The 12477-nt window shown below is 40.0% G+C and overlaps 1 protein-coding gene across 2 annotated transcripts in view; it reads left to right on the plus strand.

Annotated features, from left to right (window-relative positions):
- The window catches only part of GLIS1 (GLIS family zinc finger 1), a 269714-nt gene that overhangs the window by 69368 nt on the left and 187869 nt on the right, over positions 1–12477 (plus strand). The gene's annotated exons all lie outside the window — the stretch shown is intronic.

A 12477-nucleotide genomic window follows, 5' to 3' on the forward strand; every position in this document is an offset into this window, starting at 1 on the left:
CGCTGGGTTTTTTTTCCTTCTCAGTAGAAGGCGTTACCTAGAATTTCATAATGTTTTGCTCTAATCTCATCATCCTAACTGAATACTGGAGGGCTCTGCATTTCTCTCTGAGAAGAGTGTATATAATCAGATTAAAAACAAAACTATGCAACGCTGAGGATCAGGTTTAAACCAACAAAAGCAAAATAGTTCCGAGTGGAGGTTGTTACTTACAGTGTCTTTAATTTTTCTAAAAAAAAAAAGAAAGGAATACTTGTGGCACCTCAGAGACCTAACAAATTTATTTGAGAATAAACTTTCGTGAGCTACAGCTCACTTCATCGGATGCATGCAGTGGAAAATACAGTGGGGAGATTTTATATACACAGAGAACATGAAACAATGGGTGTTACCATACACACTGTGTAAGGAGAGTGATCAGGTAAGGTGAGCTATTACCATCAGGAGAGAAAAAAAACCTTTTGTAATGATAATCAAGGGATGGGCCATTTCCAGCAGTTGACAAGAACATGTGAGGAACAGTGGGGGAGGGGGGAAATAAACATGGGGAAATAGTTTTACTTTGTGTAATGACACATCCACTCCCAGTCTTTATTCAAGCCTAATTTAATGGTGTCCAGTTTGCAAATTAACTCCAATTCAGCAGTCTCTCGTTGGAGTCTGTTTTTGAAGTTTTTTTTGTTGAAGAATTGCAACTTTTAGGTCTCTCGTTACAGTGTGTATGGTAACATCCATTGTTTCATGTTTTCTGTGTATATAAAATCTGTATACACACGAAAAAAGCTGTAACTCACAAAAGCTTATGCTCAAATAAATTTGTTAGTCTCTAAGGTGCCACAAGTACTCCTTTTCTTTTTGCGGATACAGACTAACACGGCTGCTACTCTGAAACCTTTAATTCATCTGTTACTAGTCATTGCAGGCTTGGATGGGTTTGCCTGTGTGCTAAGCTATTGTGCCTCAACTCTGGATATTCCTTTTGCTTTAATTCATTTTTTGGGAAGATTTTAATCTTGAGAGTATACCGTTTGGATGTAAATCAGGTTAAAGTCTGAAAAGTAGCTCCATAAAAGTGGTCTTGTGTGTTCTAGATTTATTGTCTCTGATTCCATAACAGTTTGTTCATTTTACAGGTAGAAAGGTGTATTTTAATTGCCAGCTCCTCAAATTCGCTCTGAGCATTACACAGAATTCTTTCCATCTCGTACATCATTGCCAGGTGTGATGGTTTTGCAGGCCAAATTATGCCCTTGGTGTCAGCTATGCAGCCCCAGTGCCTTCCATACATTTCCACTGATACTGCTGATTGGAATTTAACCAAGGGTTCTGTTGATGATGTAGGAGGAGTAGAATTCTGCTTGTTCTCCTTTAAATCTGCAGAGCTGAGAGGACTGAAAATTCCATCAAAACGTTGTTATGGTCAGTAAAGCTAGTAGATGCTCCTACTGTTTAGTAAATGTCTCCACCCACAATGTGCACGGAACTTTCCAGACATAAAAGAAGGCAGTCTGTATCCCAAAGAGCTCCCCACCTAAGCGCTGACTCTGAATTCATCCAGGGATCAGGTTTGTTGTATAAGAAGGGGCCATTTTTACATAGTCCCTCTTTGGAGTAGAACCACACTAAGAACTGTGATGTTACTTTCACTGTCACATTTTCTATGGAAAGCTATGTACTGGATGTGGTTTGGAAATGGTCCATTTGTGCAAGCTTTGCCTCCGTTTGTCCTGAGAGAAGGACCTTGCAATAGCAACACACACCATTGTGGCCACATGGCTTGATTACTGTCACTTCCTCCCAGCAGGGCTTCCAATAAGATCTCTCCGGCTGGTTCAGAATGCACCAGCACATTCTCAAACTGGTTTGAGCCACTTGCATTCCTGAGCCTGGCTGCCGATAGAACAGTAGATGGAATTTAATTTGGCATCATCAGTTTTTAAAGTTGTAGACAGTGTAAGGCCTGTGTGTAGGGCCACTGGCCTCTGTCTCCAGCCCAGGAAGGGCGAACGATGCACCCGAAGTACATTCAGGCCATTTGTTCAGGGCAGTTTAATTCCTCAAATACAAAAGTCACAAAGTAACACAAACAAAGCTATTCCTCTGACCAACACAGGCTGCAGGAGCCCAGAAGCTTTTCCCCTTGCATCTCCTACCCTTCCTCCCCTATTTGCTTCAGGGCCTGCCACAGTAGCTCACCTCCTTCTTGAGTCTTCCCCTTATTTGAGCGCTCTCTGCCCTTTACAGGAGTCACCTTGCCCCTTCACAGATGGGTCCAATAATCAAATAGGATGGACTAGCCCCAGACCGCTTGGCAGACCATGCTGTTACATCCAGGTTATATTGGAAATCTCTTCCTTGAGCCTACTCCTGATTGGTATCTGCACATCATTGGAGTCCCACCAAAGCCAATTTACACCAGCTCGGGATCTAGCCTAGACTTTTTCCGTATCCCATTGTTGTATCCCAGGTTGTCAGGCAACCGTGCATCTGCTGTGGTAGAACTTCTGGTGTGGAATATACCTCTAATCCCCAACACATGTCTCCGCTCATCTCTCCCCAGTTTTCAAAAACATCCTGAGACTATTGTTTAAAGGTTTTTGATTCTGACCACTTTTGGTCCTACATTTATTATCTTTCCTCTTATGACTTCACCCCTCATTCTTTATATATATTAATTCTCCCCTCACCACATTTGTATTAGGTGTTTGACTTTTTTAAAGTTATTCTTAATGACATAGTAGAATTTTAATTTATTTTTATTATGTTGTGCTGCATTACGATTGTCTTGGCTGGGGGCCGGGGGCTGGCTTTATAAATTGATGATTATTCCTTTCTTTTATGTTTAGTAGGGAATGAATGTCTCAGCAAGAATTACGTCCTTGATATTGTCAGCCTGTCCCATGATAAAACATCTGGAAACACACCTTCCAAAGCATTTCAAGCCATAATTTGCAAAGAGAGGCTCTTTTATTTAAGTAACGCTTCCAAGATTCTCTGGATCACCAGTTTAATTTGCTTGTTTACCAAACAAAGAGTTGCATTTTACACAAGCCAAATGAGCCTGGCACTGCAAATAGAAAACAGATTACATTCACTGCCATTAGTCACTCCCTCTTAAAGGGCAGCTTCTCCTGGAAAAGTGATTCTGTAAAAATGGCTTTGTGGGTTTCCATGTATATTCTCTCTCAGCAACTCCAAATCAAATGTATTGAATCTAAAAAGATGCTGTCTTTTTTTTTTTTTTTTTTTTTTTTAAATAGCTGCCAACCCTGCAAGCTCAACCTGGGATCTGAAAACCAAGCTGGGTTTTTTCCTTTATGTTCTCTCTTGCCCCTAATAAAGGCTTTGCAGGCCAAAGTAGGCCTTCAGTTTGTGTGTGTAATCCCACTGTCTCCAGATTGTCCTTAATTACATGTGTGCAAGACAATGGTCTCTGGTGTATGCTGTCAGGAAGATATGGAGCACTATTGTCTTCACTGGGTTTGTCCAGTTGTAAATGACAAGAACTTAGTAAGCAATTGTGCAGTCAGATCATATTCCTTCCCTAGATCTGACCACATCACTATCCTCTTTGAGTCCCTCCCTGGCTAACCCATATTTACTGCATTAAGTTCAAGAGCTCCTTGCCCTTGTCTTCAAGATTGTCCATAACTCTGCCTGTCTCTACTCATCTGACTATGTCATTATCCCCCGACTCCCTCCACCCCAACCCACCATATACTCCATTTACATGCTTCTCCTACATCTTCACGCTTTCTTCTTACACAGACAATGTCCTCCTTGAGCTCCTCTGCATGACCATTACATTTCTTGAATCCAAACCTCTCCTTCAGGCTCACAAAGCCAAGGGAAAAAATCATAGATTCCAAGGCCAGAAGGGACCATTGTGATAGAGTCTGACGTCCTATATAGCCCAGGCCATGGAATTTCCCAAAAATAATTCCAATTGTCAGTGATGGAGAATCCAACATGATCCTTGGTAAATTGTTCCAATGGTTAATTACCCTTACTGTTAAAAGTTTATGCCTTATTTCCAATCTAAATTTGTCTAGCTTCAACTTTCAGCCATTGGCTCTTGTTATACCTTTCTCTGCTACATTGAAAAGCCCATTATTAAATATCTGTTCCCCATGTACATACTTGTAGATCAAGTCACCCCTTTGTTAAGCTCTTTTAGTCTGTCACCGCAAGGCATGTTTTCTGATTCTTTATTCATTCTCATCGCTCTTCTCAGAACCCTCTCCATTTTTATCAACATTCTTCTTTAACTGTGGACACCAGAACTGGACGCAGTATTCCAACAGTGGTTGTACTAGTGCCAAACATAAAGGTAAAATAACCTTTTTATTCCTACTTGAGATTCCCCTTTTTGTGCATCCAAGGATCGGATTAGCTCTTTTGGCCACAGCCTTGCACTGGGAGCTCATGTGTAGCAGATTATCCATCACAACCCCTCCAATCTTTTTTCAGAGTCACTGCTTCCCAAGATAAAGTCCCCCATCTTGTAAGAGTGACCTAACATTCTTTGACCAAATTAACCAAGACAATTATTTATTTTATTTCTTCAAAGAACAAACAAAAAGAATCCTCCTTTACATCACCCTTCTCCCTTCTATATCTCCCCAAGTAGCTGCGTTGTCTTAATATTACCCTCCTCCATCCTTCTCCACTTCCCTCCCTAATTTCTTGTTAGCCTCTCAGTGTGCAATGACTGCCATTAGCATGCGAGCTCCATGGGGCAGGGGATCATGTCTCTTCATGTAAAGTGAGGCACCTAGCAGACTTACTATGGTAAGAAATAAATAATGATGATAATACACAAGGAGGAATAGATTCCAGTGTGCTCTCCTTTAACTGTAAAAATAAGTATTTGTCATTAAAATCAGTAGATCTGACTATGAATACACATGGAAAATATGTGTTTGCGTGTTTGGAAAAAACCTGCAAATAAACAACTTCATTAGACAACTTTCTTCTTCTTTGACAGAGAGATGGTATAGTACTTTCCAGCACAGAAATTTATTACGCAAAGGTGGTAGATGCTCCATAATTAAGGTTACAAGCAGGTTCCGTGATAAAGCTCTATTTTAGCATGCCTGTAACCAGGGCTTGGAAATTTTTGCTTTGGCCTCAAAGTTACTACATCAGAAGAACGTTTCTGCAAAGTTTAAGGAAAAATCATCAAATTGTTTTTGAGTTACAGGTCATTGCAACACAACAACCTTATCTCTGACTCACAACGAATGTTGATATTCCAGATCTAAGGTTATGTTGTGATGATGCATGATGAGAGACTTGGTAAGAATAATGTATTTAATTTGTGAGCAATGAAACATTTACAAAGTCCATAACAATACATTTCCTGCTTTTATGTGCTTGAGGTTTGTTAATGATGTGATAAATTAGTACATTGTTATTGCTTAGCAACCTTAATGGGTGCTTTATTTTTGGTTTTGGAGTGTGTGTGAATATCCATGTATGTACGATAGATACATATTCTATCTATCTATGAGTATATTTATCTCTGTGTGTATCTGTGTGCCCACATAATATATCTATGTATCTATCTGCAGGAGTGTATATTATCTTAGTATGTGAATGTGCAGATGTGCTACAGTTGCTTTTTTCCAAGAAGAAGCTCTTGAGGCCATGGACAAGCTGTTCACGGTGGAGTTACTGCCAATAGAGGTCAGACTGACCAAGTGGCTTGCCTGAATCTTCCACTAGAAACTTTATCGTTATAGATACTGATGTGCTCCTATATATTATTCAGGAGCTGTGTAAGGGAACAGTCAAGCTGGGTGCAGGTGTTTACACTGATTTATGGCCACATTTGTTTAAACCTCTATGAAGTTTGTCCTATAAATTTCTTTACTAAATAAAATATACTTATATAAAAAAGTATAGTAAATATCTTTAAATATGAAACAACAATCTACATGTTTAATTAAATTAATGTACCTCACACAAAAGCAGAGATTTCTTAGCTATACTAATGCCATCCACATGTGGAGCATGTAACTGTGAACTAAGACTAAAACTGCCTCTGGACATATTCAAAGATTCCCATTAAAAACTAGGGGCTGGTTCTTCAGCTGGTGTAAATCAGCATTGATGCATTGAACTATGCCAGCTGAGATTGTGGTCCAAGGTGCACAGGTTATGAGCTGGTATGCATGTGCTTACCCTTCACATCATTCACAGACCCCAAGCAAGTGACAGTTGAGGACACCATAAAACATACACTGCCCAGAAAATAAATATTGATGCATAGGGCAGGATCCTTAGCTAGTATAAAGCAGCACTGCTCCATTTAATCAATTTAAGCACTGCTCCATTTATGTCAATAGAAAATGTACACAAGCTGAAGATCTGGTACAGTATCCCCATCATAGAATGCAAAGAAATGCATGTTTTTTCACAATTCAAAAACCCCAATTTTGAAGCTAGCATATAACTCCTAGATATGAGGGAAAGCCTGAAGCTCTAGTCACAAGAGTGAAAAGAGCCTATACTACTGTGCGAATCAGCAGTGCAGGATCGCTGACTTTGGTCTTATCATTCCTTTATGAGATGTAACTTTTATGAAAAATTGTCAACATGTCTTTGGAAGTGCATAGAATACAGAAGTTTCTGAACTTCCGTGAAGCATCATTAAAAACATATGAGTAACATTTCATAAAGATATCTATCTATCCATCCATCCATCCATCCTCCTATTTGTGGCTATTCCCTCACTATGTGGCTCTTGGTAAACAATTAGCTTAATTGAAACAGAAGACTTCTCCCCAAGTGGATCATATGTATAACCCATCATTTGTGGCATTACCCAGTCACTTTGGGGATATTTATGAACACTGTTATGGCAAGTACCACTTGGTATCAGTATTAGAATAAGGAGAAGGTTTGGGGATAGAAAGAGGAAGGCTGCCTTCTTAAAACAATATACTAGCTTATAAGCCAGCAGTTGTGCTTTTAGAAACCAGAGTTATAATGCAGAGAGTCAGGTTTGCACCACGGGCTCTCGTTAGGCTGGAAAAGGAAGGTGCCCATTTCATCTTTCCTAGTTAGGATCTAAGGCCCAGATTCAGGAAAGCACATAAATTTGGGACTTAAATGGGATTTAAGCGTGGGCTTAACATTTAGTATGTGATAAAGCTTTCCTGAATAGGGCCACTTTCAATCTTGAACCAGATTGCATAAAATCTTAAGCAGCTGCATGAAAGGGGATGTTGAAGGTGCAAGGAGTTTTCCCCCGGCTTGTGCAGGGGCTAGTCACTATCTCAGGCCTCATCTACAATGGGGATTTGCCCCAATTTCAGCAGCAGTGGCCAGTCCCTGGGGTAGCTGCATTCGTGCAAACCACTAGGGTAGACGGGGTAAAACAACACAGGCCATGCTTTATAATGTTGTAGCCTGACCCCTGCTTGTCTCCAACTACCAATGACTGAAATTGTGGCAAATGCCCCAAGTAGACAAGCCCTCAGTCCTCGCACTCATTAAGCACAAGGGCTGCTCCACACTAATGCTGCTGTTGGTGCTAGTGTCCCCAAAGGCAGGGAGAAGAGAAAGAGGAGCCACAACCCCTACCAAAACAGTTGATCCAGCATGGTTTTTGGGGAGCACTCTCTCAAAGGGAGTAAGAGGGACTACTCTGGCTCATATTCCACTGCAGAAAAATATTGTGTGGGAGTCAAGTACCCCCTCAGGTGGTGAACTTTACCATGTGGCAGTGGCTCACATGCATGCAGAAGATCTGCTTGGCAATGATGTGGTTAACAAAGTATTTGTTTAAGGGACAAGGAGGGAAAACGAACATTAGTATTGGGGGGAGGGGGATTATATAAATTCCCAAAGCATTCACGACCAGCTACTTAATCGTTTTCAATGAATTAATTTCAAAATGGGAACCTTGTTTCCTTTATTTAATAGAACAAAACAACTTCCATATACTTGCCTGTAACTAGCAAGGTTATATAGCATTCCGCAAACAGAGTAGGCATTAAAGTTCCCTCTGTTCGTATGTGGAATGAATAATTTTGTGCAAAGTATTTATTATAAGCACACTATGCACTTAGATGTTTTACTATCGTGCTGACAGATCCAGCACAGAACTGGATTGTTAAGTAGTGAACACACCACACTTTTATACTGCGTAAAGATTTACCAACGTTTTGAAATGCTATAGGGTTCAAAGGAAAATGTTAGCTCATTTGGCTAAATTGTGGGTTCTACTTAAAATGTCTCTGGCTTTTAGTGTTTAAAGCAGAGTTGGAAAGTTATGGTGTGATTAAATGGATTGTTACAGTAATTAATAAAGGTGAACTGAAAAGTTTGGGGCTGGTGCATCCAAATGGCGGGGCGATATGGGGAGGCTGGTCACCTGCCAGCTCCTGGTATCTTACTACTGGCACCATCTGGCTGTCACTGGGTCAGGTAATATAGTTCAAAATGTTCTTGGGAACCATGTCTGGAAAACTTTAAGCCTTCCCTGTTACTTGGGAGATACTGGGCCAGACTCAAAGGTGACATATAAGATGGTGTGAGACTCCCTCCCACTCACTTCAGCTCTCTTGGACCTGCCTCTACCCTGGAGTCAGTTGTTGTAATTTGCACCAGAAGGAGCCATACGATGGTGTAAATTAAAGTAGCCCCTAACCTACTTTAAATTACACTTGCTTATTCCTTCCTGTTAATTGTTGGGATTTTTTTACTTCACATCTCTTCTCAGTCCTGCATGGTGCTGAGCAGTCTGGCCCCAATTCAGCAAAGCACTTAAGCACATGCTTAACTTTAAGCATGAGAAGTCTCATTGCTTTTATGTGTTACATAAACTTAGTCTCCTGGAGACTCCCTTACACTCACTTAGACTTGCGGCCCAAATTCAGAGGGGATTTGTATGGAGTAGCAGGGAGTGTAAGGTACCAGTTATAAATGGATGTGAGTCTGAAGGAGTCTAAGTCCAGAGGGAGTGTAAGTGAATGTGACATGCACATTGAGAGGTACTGGAGAAGATTTAAGTTACACCAACAAAGACTTCCTGTGGTCTCCCTTAGACTCACCTCAGAATTTGGCCCATTCTCATGCTGACGTGATCGTTGTAGAATGTTTTGGGCTTGGCAGTGCAGGCAGCTTGTTTCAGTTTGTCTCTCATTGTGCTGGTCGTGGTGATGGGAAAGAAAAGCCAAGTTTAATTTAGAAGAATTTAAAAGTATATTTCCAGTGTTTTCTGGCAGCTTAGGTACCAGACTCCTTTCTGTTCATCACCCCCACTGTACTGGTTGATCCAGTGCAAATAGCCTGCCACCTATGCCTTCAAATCCAATCACAAGATTCATTTCTTCTCCCTGTAAGCTTCCCCTAATCCAATTTTCCTCCATCCCAGCTTCTCCCTAAAACTCTGTCCTTCTCCATCCCTACCATGTCACATCTACATCCTGTAAGCAGCAACTGTAAAAGTTTGTATGCATGTTGCAGGACATCCTAGTTATTCTGATCAAATCGCTACCTCTTTAGTTGATGGGAGTACAAGTGGATGGTCTAGATACTTGTCAGTGTGGGAACCAAAGTACAAAAAGATACTGAAGAAAAAAGAAATCATGATACGAGACCAACATACGGCATGTTTATTGATATGTTGGTAAGATTACTGTGAGTTCTTTGCACATTCTCTTCTTCTAGATGAAGCATTGAGAGAAGTTCATCTAGGAGAAAATGCCTGTGACTTTTCCTTTTGGGTTTGACCTGCTGCTGGAAAATATCTTCTAGTTTTGCTATGGGACAATTACATCTCTAGTCCTTAGCCAGACACTAAGGATCATGTTTTGTCCTCACTTACACCCATTCAACCTAATGAAGTCAGTGGGGCTGCACAGGTGTGAGGACAGAATTTGGCCTTCCTAGTGGATTCAAAGTGTGTTTCCAGCTTGCTCTGAACAAAAGAATTTCCCTTTGCTCCCCTTCCTCACTAACTGCACTAATTTTGCATTCTCTTTCAAAGCTAGCCCCTGATTTTGCTTCTTTGTCATCACTGTGCGCATACTATAGGGACAAAACAGGACAACACTTAAGTGTGCAGCCAAAACTTCTCAGAGCCCCACAGAGGTCTGTAAATGAGCAGCCAAAGCCTGGGAAGTGCTGAGCATCTGTGGCTCCCTTAGCCTTTGTTTTTCAAGATCAGGCCTCTGGGCTAGAAATCTCTTGAGGCCAGGTCTTCTTATGAGACTTCTAGTGCTTCCTGGTTCTGGAGCTACTCTGACAAGTTCTGGGAGTCAAGCTAATTGAAGGGAGGACAGCCAGCACCTCCTTGTAGGCAGCACACTGAAATATTGGGCTCTTGGTCAGATTGGAAGTATTGTTTAGAGATGTCAGTGCTTTTGCTTCTCACCCCAGTTAGCAACCAAGGACCAGATCCCTAGCTGGTGTGAATGGATGTAGCTCCATTAACTGAGAGACTCATCCTATAAGGTCAGAGGCATGGTAAAATTAGAGGAGGAAAGTAGGGGGATAATAACCAATCTTTATGAGCCATAAGCAAAGTATCACTGTAGATGTCTGGTTGGTTGTGGGAGTTTTTGGTGGCGGGTTGGGGGTTGTACCTATACCCTACTTATACTTATACTTATACCCTAGCTCTTCCATCCATCCGTAAAAATTAGGGACCTAATAATTAGGTATGCACAGAAATATTTTTGAATATTTCAAAGTGATAAAAAAAAATTCTCTGGCCCAGAACAGCCTGTTTTATTTTTTAGAAACTGACATAAACTGCAGATTACAGGCAGCCAATGTGTACATCTGTTCTTATGTTGCACAATAAGTTTATTTACCATCACCATCATACTTTAAATAGTTTACAATTCATGAGAACAACAACAATGCCATTTAATTGGATGTGTGTGTTTTCTTGTGCAGTCATGTTTTTGATATTACAGGGGGCAAAAATCTGTAAAACATTGTTCAAATGGTAGATGGTGATTTCCAGCTTATTTTGAGTCATACACCTGATCTAACGTTAAGTTTTAAATTTACAATACTTATGTCAAGAAGAAACTTGAAAATAAATCATGGTTTATGGTCTCAATAATATAGTCTCTGTTCCAACTGATATTTGATTTCTTCAACCCTTTGATTCTTTCCATCTGAAGGCAACAAAAATTTCCATCAGGACTATGCGGTTGTTTCTTTTCTTAGAACTTGAATACCTTCAGTCTGGCTTGAGTAACCAAGTCCTTGAAATTTACATAAATAAATCAAACCTATACTGTATGTCTTGTGATGTTCAGTGTCTTTATTATTTGATGATTAAAGATATTGCAATTTACTAATGAAGAGATACATTTTGAAGAGCAAAGGTCAGGGCCAGATTTGAGGACTTCCATTGCCTGAAATGTCAAAAATAATTATAATCAAAGAATTTCACTTGCCATCATCAAAGCACTGTTCCTTTCATGATTCGAAAGAGCCATACTGCTGATGTTTATAATTATGGTACACCACCATCAAAATCTTTGCTCATCAAACTTCATTACAGTGATTTATTTGACATGCAGTAATACTTGTAATGCAGAACAGAAATGGAACTATTGATTTACCAGCAAATTCATTAAAATTGTGTAAGTATTATTGCTAATAGATACACCAGGAACATAAATTATTTTATTTCACTCATTGACTTTATAGTTTGTTTCGGTCTAACAATTCCATATAAAACAGTGCAGAAAGCTAACATTTTCCCCACATTAGAAAATATTTGCTGAAACAACTTTATACTGACTTCAACAGCTTGAGCTGTTGCATTTCACTTATGGAAGTATTTTTGGTTGGTGCAGTCTTCACTTAGAGACATTTTTCTTTCCTGCGATGAAGTTCATAATATGGTGAGTGAAATAACAATATTGTATAATGGATATTTAATGGGTATTTTATATAATATCAATAGGAAAAGACATTTTTCTGTTCTTCTTAGTCACTAATTTGATTGGATTGATCCAGAGAGAGCTGTGTGTTCGGACCAATTTTTTGATGTAAGAACTTCTTTAACTGCTTTTCTATTTTTCTTCTTATTACTATTAGTATGATATTATGGTGGCATCCAGAGGCCAAATATGGGTCCCATTGTGTCAGGCACAGTGCAAAAAGACAGTAAATGACAGTTGCTGCTCACAAATACATGTTCATTCATTGTGTGTTACGTCTCCATTCCCTGCCCTTTGGTCTGTTGTGTCTTTTAGATTGTGAACCCTCTGTTGTCTGTTATGTTTGTTTGTACAGCACCCAAGACAGTGATCCCTGTTCCCAGTTAGGGCTTCTGGGTGCTACCATAAAATAAATGTTTGCTACTGCTAATGATGATGGTAATGCTGTAAATTATGTGGATTTACTGTTATATTTATGCTATAGATCCAAATCCTCCTATCAGGTATGTTGGTGCAGCTCCAGTGACTTGAATGGACCTGCCCCAGTGTACCTGATGTA

This window comes from Dermochelys coriacea, chromosome 8 (assembly GCF_009764565.3).
Source record: "Dermochelys coriacea isolate rDerCor1 chromosome 8, rDerCor1.pri.v4, whole genome shotgun sequence".
NCBI classification, from domain to species: Eukaryota; Metazoa; Chordata; order Testudines; family Dermochelyidae; genus Dermochelys; species Dermochelys coriacea.